Raw genomic sequence first — 11,620 nt, forward strand, 5'->3', positions numbered from 1 at the left:
TTTGAGAGAGAGGGAGGGAGCATGAGCAGGGGAGGGGCAGAGAGAAAGAGGGAGAATCCCAAGCAGACTTGTATGTTCATTTAATTTTTCATAATGGCTGAGTTCCCGTCTTGCAGAATTTCCTCAGAACGTAATAACCAGCTCTCCAGAGGTAGCTGTGTTCTCCGGCACCTAGGAAGGCAGAGCTGAGGCATCTAGAAGGTTCCCTCATTAAATCCCACGGGGTGGAGGGAGATGAGGACGGTGCCCACTGCCCCCCACCCCAAGGGCCACATCCAGCCCCCTTCCCAGCCTGAGGGACAGCCTGACCCCCAGATGCCGACCACGCCCGCAGACGCGCTGGTCGTGAGCGGGCTGAGGGTGCGTCCCTGGCCGAGACTCTCCCGCGCTGGCCCGGCATCCAGGCCCCTCTGCAGCCCGAGCTGGTCCCTTCCACCAGGCAGCCGGCAGGAAGCGGCCTGGACGGTCCAGCCTCACCACAAAGCCTTGCATACCTGGCGGGGACCCTGCGGGATCGACTGTCACCGACTGGCGAGACGCCCCGGACACTTGATTGTTGATCCTGCTGATGGCCGATGACAGCCGCTGGGCACCGATTCGGTGCCCGCGGGCCCGGCGATCGTCACACGCTATTGATGTAATTAGCGGCCATCCCGTGACACCACTGCTACCATTGTGACCCCATTTCTACAGATGAGACAAGTGAGCTCAGTCAGCAGCACACAGCTCGGAGGCAGAGGATCGGGGGGAGCTCAGGTTTGCCCGGCGGCCAGGCTCCGACGCCACCTTTCTGCTCTCTCGAGTGGAGGAAAGGACCAGGGGAGGGGAGGCGGGCTCTAGGGACCTTGACGGGGGGAGGGGAGGATGAAAGGGTGCGGGCCGGGGGTGGCCGTCCTCCGTCCGGGTCTCTGCCATCCCTCGCCAGCGATCTCACCGCACACGTGGACCCCAGACTGCTCACAGAGATGTTCTGCTCAACGGATGTGTCCATCCAAGGTGGGGGAGCGGCGGGGGGGGGGGGGGGGGGGGGGGGCTCTCGCTTGGTTTATGTCCTACATTTCTGGGCTGGCGAAATATCGTCGTTATATTCAGAGGAAACAATAAAGCTATTTTCGGCAGCTTGGGAACAAAACAAATCCAGTGGCAACTAAAACCTCAAAGGCCGGTGCTGGGAAGGCCCAGAGAGCTGTGCGTTGGCAGGCTTCCTCCGCCTGGGAGGGGCTTCGTCTACACCACAGTGGGTGGGGGGGTTGTGCAGGAGGAGAAGGGAGGCAGGCAGGGCGCGTTGTGGAGCCGCAGCCCCTCGGCCCTACCGAGGCAGACCCTGAGGTCCAGAGAGGGTGAGCACCCTGCCCTGGGACACACAGCCCACCGGGGCCAGGTAGCTCTCTCCGCGGCTCTGCCGGGCGCTCCGGCTCCCGCGACGGCTCCAGTGTTTGCTCAGCACTCGGGAACAGATGGCTCCAACTCCCACCCACGGAAGCCAAACATTTTCCCTGGTTACCCTGCTAATTTGCTCACAAGCCTCCTCTTGTAAATAGAGAGTACAAAGCCTCCGGCGAACAGCGTGTCTGCCGAGCAATTTCTACCTGCACCGGTAAGGCTTCCGACCGAGCAAGACAAGCCCCAGGTAAGGCCCAGGTGCGGCTCAGGTTCGGCTCAGGTTCAGCTCGGGTGCGGCTCAGGTTCGGCTCAGGTGTGGCTCAGGTGCGGCCGGCCGATCTCCGGCGCTCCCGTCCCAGACCTGCCCCTCCCCTCCCGCGGAGGCTGCCGGGAGAGCCTGGGCCAGCCTCTGTGACTCTCTGGCATCCTCTCATCTGTGAAATGGGCGTGCTGATTCCAGAGCAGAACGTGAGACATCGTGTAGGTGCTCTGGGAACGGAGGTGTCTACGAGAATCTGGTCACCTTCATCTGGTGACGCTGGGCTGGCATCACTCTGTGCCGCCCCCCCCCCCCCCCCCCGACGGTAATCCTCCCTTTCACTTACGGAGCCCTCCTCAAGACCCAGCCCTGCCCTGAGACCCAGGGAGGAGCTAAGTCCTCGAGATTCTGAGCTGTGTGGTGCTGGACGAGTGGCTTCACGTCTCTGGGCCTCAGCCCCCTCTGTAACTCGGGCTGTGGTCCAGGTAAGGATTCCCCGATGCCTGACAACCCAGTGAGTGCTCAGGGTCATTCCTACCTCGCCAAAGTCAGGGGAGGCTCCCCGGAGAAGGGGACTGTGGGCCCCGAGGCTTTGCGGACAGAGGAATAGAAGCCGAAGGGTAGTGGCGAGTGTGTGTGGACAGGCAGTCCCTGCAGGTGGAGGGAACCACGTGGGTAGGAGATTGGGACGGACTGTGGGGGAGGGGGAGCCACAGGAGGCTGGGTGTCGCTGGGGAGTCGCAGAGGCTGTGCAGGGTCTAGGCGGGCGGGGATGGCAGGGAAGGGGGAGTCAGCAGGTCCCGGGCTCCCTCCAAGGCTCCCCCTCCCAGCCTCATCCACAGCAGCCGTAATAAAGAGCTCTTCCTACTGAAAGCTTCTGGAGCAGGGCCAGGCCGCAGCAGCCCTGGGAGCCCTGGGACCCTGCTGGCTGGCCTGGGGCGTCGAGTCGGGGAGACCCAGGAGGCCGCTTACAGCCCTGGCCGGGGCCACTCCTTTGATCTCCAGGTCTAAGGGCGTTCCAGGGCGTGGCATAACCCAGGGCAGGCAGACGAGGGAGGGACAAGCGAGGGACGAGTGTCTGCCTGGCCTCGCTGTGTGGCTGGGCCAAGCCCTCCCGCCTCTCCGAGCCTCAGCCTCCCCTCCCGGAGTCACTGTGGGGTTGGGGGGGACAGAGACGGGGCTGACTCTGCGTCCTGGCGGGCCACGCCGGGCGAGGGCCTTCTCCTCTCTGGGCCTGGCAGTCCCAGGGGCCTTTTCTGTCCACGGTCAGAAACAGGCTTTGATGCCTTGGTCCCTGGGACCTGCCCTAAGGTGACTCAATAACCCCTGCGTCCCCGGGAGTGGCTGTGAGCACGAAGAACGGTGCATGTATGACTACGACCCAGCATCCCTGGGGGATTCCCACCCCACCACACACCTGCTGGCTTCTTCATCCCTAAAAGGGGCTCGGCGGGGGGGGGTGCCCCAGTCCCCGTAAGAATTAGAGGAGGCGACAGAGGTGAAGGCCGTCCCTGCACCAGGGGCGATACTGAGGGGTGGAGACCCCCGCCCCTCGGCGATCTGCGGAGCCCGGCCGTGCCCGGCGCGTCCAGCTGGCTGGCCCTGGACGGCAGCCCAGGCGGCGTCCCTCCCTCTGCCCCCGGGAGGCTCCCTCTCCCTCCCTGGCTGCATGTGTCCTGGGCAGGCCCCGCGCTTCACTCTCTGTCTGGCTGTTGGCTGCAAATACCAGTTGATGGGAAGATTCTAATGGGCTTTACGTTAATAAGTTGGGACTAAATTAGGTTTGAGCTCCGTAGGAAGCAGCTGGCACGGCCACCGTGGCCTGAAACAGCCCCCGTGGAGCAGCGACGGCCAGGCGGGGGGCACCGCTGGGCTCTCTTTATCCTTCTCTCTCCTCCGGCATTTTATTATGAAAGTTTTCAACATAAAGGAGATCCGAAGGAATTGTGCAGCGAACACCCATATGCTCACTGTCTGTATTTGCTCTGTTGGCTTTCTGGGACAGCTGCCCGTCCCCGCGTCCCCCTCGCCAGCCACCAACCCGTCACGTTGTTTTTAGTGCATTCAAAGTCGGTGGCAGACATCAGTGAACTTCACCCCTCAACATGCAGGTCATTAGCTAGAGGTCAGTATTGGGTTTGGCTTTGTTTTCTGTTTTTTTTTTTGCTTTTTGTTCTTTTTTGGGGGGAGGGGGTTGTTTTTGTGTTGCTGTTTGGTGGGTTTTTTTAGGCAAAACTCACAAACAGTGAAAGGCACAAATCTAAAACGGACACCTGGGGAGTTGTGACAGATGCACACGTTGCGGAAGCAGCCGGAGCTCCGCCGAGATAGAGAGCTTGGCGCTGGCCCCAGAGAGTGCCCTGTGCCCCCGCCCTCCCCGACGGTGGTCACTATCTTAATTACCTTAGATCCGTGTTGCCTAGACTAGAACTTCGTGCGAGTGGATAGGAGTCCGTCTGGGGTCGGCCTTTTTCACGGTGGGTGCAACGCCCTTGACATTCCTCACAGTTACTGGGGTATCAGTGGCATGTTCCTTTTTATTGCCGCGTAGATCGCCGTGGCGCGGAAGGAGCCGGTCTGTTTACTCGTCTCCTGCTGGATGGATGGATGCCTGGGCTGTGGCCGGGTTTTTACCCTTACGAATACAAGTCTTATGGGTCTTTTTGTGGACATTAAGTTAGTTTGTTCATTTATTTATTTATCTTGAGAGAGAGAGAGAGAATGTGAGCAGGTGAGGCCCAGAGAGAGAGAAGGAAAGAGAGAGAATCCCAAGCAGGCTTCATGCTGTCAGCGTGGAGCCCAACACAGGGCTCAAACTCATGCACCGTGAGATCGTGACCTGAGCCAAAATCAAGAGTCGGACACTTAACCGACTGAGCCACTCGGGCACCCAGATGTTAAGTTTATTTTAAAGCTCATCTTGAGTCCCTCTCTCCCCCAAAACGAGACAAGCCCACTCTGTGGCTGGAGGAGGTAGGATGATGCTTTGAGTCGCCTGTTGGTCTTTGGTGAGGCACATCACCCAGACTGAGTGCCAGGTCTGCGGCAGCCCCTGCCCCTTGGGAAGGATGGACGATGGATGGCCAGGCTGGAGGCTGTCGTCACTGCAACAGTGAGAGTTATTCTAGAAAGTCTAGCCTGGGCCAGTGTCTCCCTCGAGGTTCCTGCACAAGGGCTCGCACCTGGAGGGTGGGTTGGATGGGCCGCTAGAAATGACAGACCCAGGGCGCCTGGACGGCTCAGTCGGTGAAGCATCTGACTTCAGCTCAGGTCATGATCTCGCAGTTCGTGGGTTCAAGCCCCACTTTGGGCTCTGTGCTGACAGCTCAGAGCCTGGAGCTGCTTTGGATTCTGTGTCTCCCTCTCTCTCTGCCCCTCCCCTGCTCTCTCTCTCTCTCTCAGAAATAAACATTAAAAAAATTAAAAAAAAAAAAAGAAAGACCCCAGTCCCCAGGGAAAGGATTCACCTGAGGCAAAGATCAAATGTAGAGTATTGCTGATCTAACACAGTGTCAGGTCGAGCAAAATCTGAAAGATGCCACTGTCCACAGTAAAAGTCGTGGCTAAGAAACACTCCAGGCCATGCTTGAAACTCTTGAAACTCTCGCTAGATGCAAAGGCTTCTGGGAATCTGGAGACTTAGCCTCTCTCTGCTCGACGAGCAGGCTCCTCAAACTCTGAAGTGCCTGTCGCATGGCCCCAAACGGATGTCTCCAACAGACGCGCGTGTGTGGCTTTTGCCCGACGGAGCATACCGCAGTCAGGTACGCAGGAAGCCCACAAAGTTTGCAAAGGAATCACACCAGCTTGGACTGAGCAGAGCTGAGCGGAACCCCCCTGCCGGTGGGGCCCGAGGCACAGCGAGCCCCCCCGGAGCCCACGCCCCCTTCTCAGCCTCTCCTCGACGGTCAGCAAGTGGAAGGAAACAGTCGGAAGCGGTCAGCCGGGTCAGAACACTTCGGGCTTTGGGTTTCAATCCCTGCCGCCCCGAGGAAGCACGGGAGACAATTAGCAGAAGGACGCCTTTTCGAAAGCTCGCTGTGTCGGGGAAGGTGGGCTGGAGGGCAGGGTGGCAAAAGCCAAGAGGCCAAGGAGGAGGCCTTGGTAGCCGTCCTACTGAAAGATGACCTTTTTTTTTTTTTTTTTTTTTTTGGAGCATCTGAGGCCATTTACAACAGCACTTGGAACTTGCCAAGCGAGGCCCCCGCTCACTCTGTCCACGAGGCGGACCCCGCCACGGCCTCCCCCTGCACCAAGCCGGATACACTGCCCGGGCCCAGGTGACGGAACAGGAGTGCAGTAAGTCCCTCCCCCGGCATGGGGCAAGGCGGGGCGCACGCATCTGTCACGAGGTCCCCAGGCACAGGACAGCGTAGCCCTCAAAGCCACGGCTAACGTCGATGAGTCGGCGTCTCCGCTCTCCACGGCCGCAACGCTGCCACGTGACGGACGGGCCAGCGGCACGCAACAGGGTGGCGGGCCAGGCGGCTCTGCTCGCCCTGACCGGCTTGCCCACAGGCCGTCGGGGGCTCCGGGGGCGGCCTCGGCCGCGTGGCTGCGCGTCACACGTCTCCTGTCCCTCGGGGGACCGGCCGGCCGTGTCACCGCGGCGGTGCTGAGATGAAAACGCTTCCGTACCACCAGCGACATCCCCGTGGCCAGCGTGAGTCACCGAGTCCCCGGTACACGTGCAGAGTGCCGCCGTGGGGAGTCTGCCGGCCCTTCGCGGGAGACGCTGCGCCGAAGACGGGACGGGGCCCGGCGTTCACCTCCCGCGAGCGGGCATCTCTGGGGGGCAGGCCGTGCGTCGAAGGAGACACAGAATCCGAAGCAGGGTCCAGGCTCCGAGCTGTCAGCACAGGGCCCCACGCGGGGCTCGAACCCACGAGTGGTGAGACCAGGACCCGAGCCGAAGTCAGGCGCTTAACCGACTGAGCCACCCAGGCGTCCCTGCACATAAACACGTTTTGTTTTCCATGATAAGCATGTGCGTGGCAAAAAGCGTTACAGATGACCGTGGCTTACTGTGGAAAAGGTGGAGACGCAGAGAGGAATATTCAGTGACGACCAATGTTGTTTTCGTTATAATCATTTCTCTGTGTGGAGTGAATATACTGTGTGCATAATTCTGTATCTTGCGTGCGCCCCTTTAAAAATTCCACTTGTGCAAAAGGCCACAGTAGAAATAAGTGTCCCTTCTCTGACCCCAGCCCCACAGGCTCCTTTCTCCGAGGCAATCACTATCACCTGCCTATGGTGCATCCTTCCAGAACAACCTATGTGCCGGTGAGCACTCCCAGCTATGCTCTCCCTGTTTTTCTTTTTCTTTTATTTTTAATGTTTATTTATTTTCGAGAGAGACAGAGACAGAGTGCGAGCAAGGGAGAGAGGGCAGAGAGAGAGGGAGACACAGAATCTGAAACAGGCTCCAGGCTCTGAGCTGTCAGCACAGAGCCTGACTCGGGGCTCAAACTCACGAACAGTGAAATCATGACCTGAGCCAAAGTCAGATGCCCAACCGACTGAGCCACCCAGGGGCCCCTATGCTCTCCCTTTTTAACACAAACGGTTTCATATTCTGCACACTGTATTAGGGTCTCCCGAGAAACAGGATGTGTGTGTGTGTGTGTGCGTGCGCAGGGATTTAGTTTAAGGAATTGACACACAATTATGGAGGCTGGCAAGCCCCGAATCTGCAGGGTGGGTCGGCTCCCTGGAGACCCAGGAAGAGCTGACGTCGTGGCTGAAGTCTAAAGGCTGTCTGCTGGCAGAGCTCCCTCTTGCTCAGGGCTGATCAGCTTCCTGTTCCATTCAGCCTTCAACTGATTGGACGGGGCCCACCCACACTACGGAGGGCAATCTGCTTCACTCAGAGTCCACCGATTTAAATGTAAACCTCATCCAAAACCACTCTCACAGAAATATACAGAACAATGTTTGACCCATACCTGGGCACCACGGGCCAGCCTAAAGTTGATGCATACAATTAGCCATCATAGTTTTCGGCAGCTTTTTGTTTGGTTGGTTGGTGTTGTTTTTGCCTAACTAAACAGTGTATCTTGTAAATGGATCCACATCAATGCAAGTAGACCTTCTAATCTTCCGGTGTTAGGAAAAAGCAACAAATGTCCCTTGAATACATAGCTTTGAACAGACATGCAAGGATCACGTACACATTCTTAAAAAATAGTTAACGGATCAAATGGTTTCTGCATGAAAGATTTTGACCGAGGTGCGGAATTTCCTTCCACAGACGTACAAGTCTACGGTCTACCCCCATGTGGTGCGAGGGCCTCTTGCCTCAAACTTTGGTCTTGGCCTATTTGATAAGAGAAAAACAGCCTCTCACTATAGCTTTAATTTGTGTTTCTCTTCGTAGGTGTAGACCGGGGCAATTTCTCGTATGTCGGAGCCACTGTGGTTTTGGTTTTGTTGTTGTTTTTTTTTTCTTTTGTAAATTGTCAGCTCATGGACTTTACCCGTCTTTTCTATTGGTTATTTGGTCTTTTCCACTTTGATTTGCACGTGCTTTTTATATATTAAGGAAGTAATACCTGTCATACGTGTTGCAAATATTTTCCCCACTTTTCCATTTTTTTATCATGGGTTTTTCCATGCACGCATTTTATTTTTAGTGGTCTTTTCATTAATGGCTTCTGAGTTTTGGGCCTTCCTTAGAACATTCTTCCTATGAGATGATTAAAAACAAAAATCTGGAGTTTTTTCGTTATTCTGTTGGTGGTAGGGTTTGGTTTTCGCTTGGGTATAAGGCATGAGATAGGAACCCAATTTTATTTTATTTTATCTTGTTTTCAGATTGCCTCCCCCCCAGCGCAAGCAACACTTACACAATCATCTATCTTTCTCCCGTCGACACGTCAGGCTACCTTCATCGATGCACACATCTGGGTGACTTCCGGAACTACGCTCTGTCCCCATGATTGGTTCGTCTCATCAAAGTCTAGCCCACACTGCTCTCAGTACAGGAGCTTGGTTTTCGCCTTGGTTTCTGGCAAGTTCGTCTCTACTCCTTCTCCTTCTTCTTCGGTCTTTTCTGGGATCCTTCTCGCAACTACATTTGCCCATATGAATTGCAGAATCAGTTTATCTGATTCCAAAGGAAGGACATCTTGCTGTTATTTTTACTGGGATGATGTGAGATCAGAGGATTGATTTAGAGAAATGACATCTTGGTCACACTTTTAGTCTTCCTGCCGAAGAACGGGGCAGGCTTTCTGTTTATTTATCTTCCTTCTGTTTATTTATCTTCCTCTGGGTTATTTATCTTCCTCGCAAAGATTTTCCTTTCTTTCCTTTCTTCTTTTTTTAATGTCCCTTTACAAGTTTTTTGTATAGGTGTTGAACATTTCTAATTAAGATTATTCCAAAGGGACACCTGGGTGGCTCAGTGGGTTAAGCGTCTGACTTTGGCTCAGGTCGTGACCTCAGGGCTCGTGGTTTCCAGCCGGCATCCGGGTCTCTGCTGTTAAGGCAGAGCCTGCTTCAGATCCTCTGCCCCTCCCCGCCCCCCAAGATGAATAAATAAATGTTAAAAATTTAAGGGTCGCCTGGGTGGCTCAGTCACGTAAGCGTCCGACTTCAGCTCGGGTCATGATCTCACAGCTTGTGAGTTCGAGCCCCACATCAGGCTCTGTGCTGACAGCTCAGAGCCGGGAGCCTGCTTTGGATTCTGTGTCTCCCTCTCTCTCTCTCCCCCTCCCCCACTCATGCTCTGCCTCTCTTTCTCTCTCAAAAATAAATAAACGTTAAAAAAAATAAATAATTTTTAAAAACTCAAAAAAGATTATTCCAGGGAGTTTTTATCTATTTGGTTGCCAATATCAAAGTATCTTTTCTTTCATTGCCTTTTCTCTGATTGTCTGTTGTACTTCACAGATGGGAGAGCTGTGGAAATCTCTTAAAATTGGAGTCTCTTGGATCTTCCGGCTATATAGTCCTGTCACCTATAAATAACAATAGTTTTACTTCTCTTTTCTGATTTTTAAATATCTTATATATATTTTTCCTAACAATGTCAACAAGGACTCCAAAGTAGGGGAGGCAGAGGGCAAATACTAGAGGGTGAGACTAGGCATCCAGATCTTGCTTTTGTGCTGGAAGAGATGTGCCTTGCGGCGCCCGGATGGCTCAGTCCGTTAAGCGTCCGACTTCATCTCAGGTCATGATCTCCCAGTTTGTGAGTTCGAGCCCCGCGTCGGGCTCTGTGCTAATAGCTCCGAGCCTGGAGCCTGCTTTGGATTCTGTGTCTCATTCTCTCTCTGCCCCTTACTTGCTTGTGGTCTCTCTCAAAAAAATAATAAACATTTAAAAATTAAAAAAACAAAGAGATGTGCCTTCGACTTGCTGTCCACATAAAAATCCACTGATTCCTATTTCATTAAACTTTGCAAGTCATTGGGAACAGAGGTTGCATTTTACCAAGTGCCAACCAAATGTATTTCACCCATTTTATTATTTTTTTTAATTTTGTATTTATATATTTTAAGAGAGGGAGAGCACATAAGCAGGGGAGGGGCGGGGGGGCGGGGGGGAGAGAGAATCCGTGCTGGCAGCACAGAGCCTGACATGGGGCTCGAACCCACAAACCGCGAGATCACGACTCAAGCCGAAATCAAGAGTTGAACACCCAACCAACTGAGCCAATCAGGTGCCCCTATTTTGCCATTTTCGTATCTGTATCAATGACCGTGGTTTTCTCTTTGAGCTGTTACTACGAGCCATGATGTTAATAGCATAGTTTCCATCAGACCTGCCCTGTAGTCCCTGTTGTAGAGCTTGTTGATTTCAATGTGCTGCTGGATTTCATTGGCTATTTTCTTGAGGATTTTATATTGATATTCAGAGGTGAGACTGATGTGTTCTTTTCTTAGAGAAATCTGTCAGGTTTAGGAAGCTCTTCCTTTCTTTATTTTTTTCCTGTGCTCCAGAACAGTGAAGTTTACTATAAGTAACTTCTATATAAGTTTGGTAAAATTCTGAAATTCTGTGAACCTGCCCAACCAAGCCTGGGTTTTTGGGCACAGGGGTAATATATTGTTCTTTAACAGGATCCCTTGGGGCACCCGGGTGGCTCAGTTGGTTAAGCGTCCGACTTCAGCTTAGGTCATGATCTCACAGCTTGTGAGTTCGAGCCCCGTGTCTGGCTCTGTGCTGGGAGATTCTGTATGTCCCTTTGGATTCTGTGTCTCCCGCTCTGTCTGCTCCTCCCCCACTCGTGTTCTGACTCTCTCTCTCTCTCAAAAATAAATAAAACATTAAAAAAACGAACAAACCCAGGAACCCTCTATCTTCCATCGAGTGATTGTTCTATTTAGATTCCTTTCTCTTCTGATAGCAGGTTTATAGGTTCCCAGAGAATCATTTTACCCGTTTTCTGGGTTTGTTTTGTCTTTTTAACGTTGGGGCCTCGATGCAAAGTGTCTTCTGTGTTCCTTCCCGTTTCCTGTTTCTGTGTCACTTACCACTTTGACCTTGGCGGTTCCATGATATTGGAAGTACCCCAGAACCGTACCGTCTAGTGGTGACAGGATTTCTCTGTGTGGTTACGTGGTCCTTCACTGGCCTTCCTGAGTTTTTCAAGTGTAACAATGGCGCAGTGCACCTCTTCCTCTACAGGCCTTTTCTGTATTTAGAATGACTGCCTTGGGCTCGGTTTTCTGGACCAAAGGGTAGGCACGTTTTGGGGGCCCATTTACTTTCCAGAAGGGTGTTCCAATCTGCACTCCCACCAGCGATGGAAGATTTTAAAAACATAGATCACCTCACGCTTTTTCCTCCAACCGAAACACCCCTGGGGCTCCCCCACCTTCCCCCTGCCAACAAGGCCCCCCTCGGGCTGGTTTCTGCCCTGACTTCACCTCCTGTCTCCCACCGGAAGGTTCTTCCTCCCCTGTTCCTGCTACACTGACCTTCTTTCTGGTCTTGAATATAATGAGCTTTTTCTGGCTCCTGGACTTT

At 53.9% G+C, this 11,620-nt stretch overlaps 1 protein-coding gene across 1 annotated transcript in view; it reads left to right on the forward strand.

Annotated features, from left to right (window-relative positions):
* Positions 1 to 1,256: 1,256 nt before the first annotated feature.
* SLC29A4 (solute carrier family 29 member 4) overlaps positions 1,257 to 11,620 on the forward strand; it is a 28,431-nt gene continuing 18,067 nt past the window's right edge. The window contains exon 1 of the mRNA XM_078440481.2: positions 1,257 to 1,630. The gene's annotated coding sequence lies outside the window, so the exon portion shown is untranslated. The remainder of the gene's footprint in view (positions 1,631 to 11,620) is intronic.

Source organism: Panthera onca, chromosome E3, assembly GCF_046562875.1.
Source record: "Panthera onca isolate mPanOnc1 chromosome E3, mPanOnc1 haplotype 2, whole genome shotgun sequence".
NCBI lineage: Eukaryota > Metazoa > Chordata > Mammalia > Carnivora > Felidae > Panthera > Panthera onca.